We start from the raw sequence: 3,124 nt of genomic DNA, 5'->3' as shown, positions 1-3,124 counted from the left end.
TGCTTGTCTGTAACACACACACACACACACACACACACACACACACACACACACACACACACAAACACACACACACACACTTTTCTTTCCTTCTCACTGTCTTTCTCGCTTTCGTTTGCTAATAAGAATTAGAATCCAGGATCTGACAATAAGACGTTTTATTCATTGAGTTTGACTAACGATTTACAAAGGACACAAAATTAAAGCAACAGCATGACAAAAATAACTAGTGTGTCAAACCGCCATTATACCAGAATTAAAAATAGGTCATCGTGCAGTCTTGATTTCCAAAGTACATGAAATTAAAGCAACAGCATGACAAAAAGAACTGGTTTGACAAGCCACCATTATACCAGAATTAACAATAGATAATCGTGCAGTCTTGATTTCCAAAGGACACAAAATTAAAGCAACAGCAAGACAAAAAGAAATGGTTTGACAAACCGCCATTATACCAGAGTTAACAATATTATCGTGCAGTGTTGACTTTCAGCTGAAGTGTTCCACTTTTGAACAAAATTTGTTTAATTAGTCTTGAAAACTGTGTGATAAACTATATAAACATTTGTAGTTGTACACCATTTGCTACATTTGCTAGTAGAATTACATAGTAATTCACACACTGTCCACAAACATTGTAGTTGAGTGTTCAACTAGCAAAACCACAAACCTGCAAACTATGATGTAGTATATTTATTTATCACCCCATCTACCCCAGTTACAGTCTACATCCCTTCTAAAACTATTAACTGACATTCTGCCATCCGGCTGATGACAATTATCAACTACAGCGATTAACTGGATGCAGATTTTTTTCCATGAGCCTGTTTTGATAACTAACAAACAACATACAATCCCCCCCCCCTCCCCCTCCTCGTCCCCACGTTCTGCATCTCTGCGCTCAGCATCTGTTATTGTCAAACTGAAAGTTGTCAGTATTACTCCTCTTCCTCTTCTTTGGCCCATAACCGTCGTATGTTGCTGGCATTTTCATTTGGGCAAGTTCCATTGTGGCCTCTTCTCCTGCAAGCCGAGGTGGTTGTTTCTCGCAGTTGCAACCTGCCAGCAACGCTTACACATCTGTCAAATGAAAAAGGCAGCAAAAGTGAGACATTTTATTGACAAATCTCCTCCCCACCCTCCTTCACATCATCCTTTTCCTCTCCCGCGCACATCACCTCCCCCCCCCCCCCCCCGGGCTACTATAATGACAAACGATTACTGCTGCTGCTGCTGATACTAATACTACTGCAACTTTCTTTCTTTATTTGGTGTTTAACGTCGTTTTCAACCATTCAAGGTTATATCGCGACGGGGAAAGGGGGGAGATGGGATAGAGCCACTTGTCAATTGTTTCTTGTTCACAAAAGCACTAATCAAAATTTGCTCCAGGGGCTTGCAACGTAGTACAATATATTACCTTACTGGGAGAATGCAAGTTTCCAGTACAAAGGACTTAACATTTCTTACATACTGCTTGACTAAAATCTTTACAAAAATTGACTATATTCTATACAAGAAACACTTAACAAGGGTAAAAGGAGAAACAGAATCCGTTAGTCGCCTCTTACGACATGCTGGGGAGCATCGGGTAAATTCTTCCCCCTAACCCGCGGGGGGCAATACTACTGCAACGAAAATGATGTAAAGATGTTGCTCGTTTTAAAATATACCTCTTCAGCCCGAGAAAAGAAAGGAATGAAAAAATGTTGCACGCTATTTTTGGCTGTGTCAGTGAAACATACCTTGTTTTGGGCCCTTGAACATAAAGGGTCAGTGGTGGCGAGTATCCCTCAGTGTGCTGCAGCTGTCGTCGCTGCCTGTCCCACTTCGACTCACATTTCTGTCAAATACAATAGGACATAATACTTATTCCGATGGTTGGAAGCACAAAGAGACCGGAGAACAATCCTCCAGTATAATGTCATACTGTTCCAGATCTAACACGCTGTCAGCGCTCAAGACCACAAGTCACTCATTCTAGATCAAAACAACTATCTCTTTGTATTAGAAACATGCTAAATGCATCCATAAATATCATGATGAAAATACGGAGCAGAAGTGAATTAGTAGTCAAGAAGTCACGGTAGAAGTAGCGTACAACAACAAAACTATAATAAATGGGCATTTGAACTATGGCATTTTACTTGCTAGCTCCGTAATGCAAGTGCACATTAGAATACCCAAATCAGTCAGAAAATCAGTGTTGTCGTTGTAAATTCCCATACACCTATTGAGAGAGAGTCATTTCAGACCGGAACGCAAAACTGCCAACAACAAAAATGAAACAAACAAACCAACTTACTGTTGCTTCGGATAGTTGAACACGTCGGCAGCAGCTCTCATCGCCATTTTCCCCGACAAAGGCCAGGGAAATAATGATACAATAAGCTTAGTTCTGATTGGTTAACCGCAGTCAGGATTACAAAAGGGTGAACGCGATTGGCTAATGGACATAGAGCGCTAAACCATGCAAACTCGTTTTGAGGCTTGCAAGGAAGTAAGTCCAGTGCAAACCTGAAAACCAAAAGTCCCTGGACTTGCTTCCATTTGCCGATTTTTATCCTTTGATTAATTTTTTTTTAGTGGACTTACTTCTTCAAAAAGTCCATAAATATTGATCGCACATCTTAGAAATTTTGACACAAGATGCGCCTTTTTCCCCTCTGCATTATGATATGAAAATCTCATTTTTACCAAATTTGGACTTACTGCCTTCTGCCAATACACGGCAGAATTGTCATCAACCCCATTATGTTTTCCAGTCCTCTACAGCTGCTGTGACCATTCTGTTTCCCGCCAGTCGTGTGACGTACGTACGCGCGTGTCCCACTAACCTTATGTGCGGTCACTTTAGGGGCAGAGTCTACCTGCGCAAAGTCGGCGGCACAGACGACGCACTGCAGAGTATCCCAGCCCGCTACACGTTGCGTGAAAAGAAAACAGGCCAAGTACTCGTCATAATCCCTATCGCAGCATCAATAATATGCAGTGCGTCGTCTGTGCTGCTGACTCTGCGCAGGTATATTCTGCCCTTTATAAGCTGCATCGTCAGGAAAAACGGCGGTTGTTCCACCTTGAGACATGGATGCTGCAGAAACGACATCTGTGCGTAGCTTACGTC

At 41.9% G+C, this 3,124-nt stretch overlaps 1 long non-coding RNA gene across 1 annotated transcript; it reads right to left on the bottom strand.

Moving 5' to 3' along the window:
- Positions 1–718: 718 nt before the first annotated feature.
- On the bottom strand, positions 719–2,757 carry LOC138969478 (uncharacterized). The gene is made up of 3 exons (XR_011456473.1): positions 2,306–2,757; positions 1,746–1,843; positions 719–1,080 (listed from the first exon to the last, which is right to left on the bottom strand). It is a non-coding gene; the product is annotated as an uncharacterized lncRNA (long non-coding RNA).
- Positions 2,758–3,124: the final 367 nt, after the last annotated feature.

Source organism: Littorina saxatilis, linkage group LG6 (assembly GCF_037325665.1).
Source record: "Littorina saxatilis isolate snail1 linkage group LG6, US_GU_Lsax_2.0, whole genome shotgun sequence".
NCBI lineage: Eukaryota > Metazoa > Mollusca > Gastropoda > Littorinimorpha > Littorinidae > Littorina > Littorina saxatilis.
This window is presented reverse-complemented; position numbering and strand designations above follow the sequence as displayed.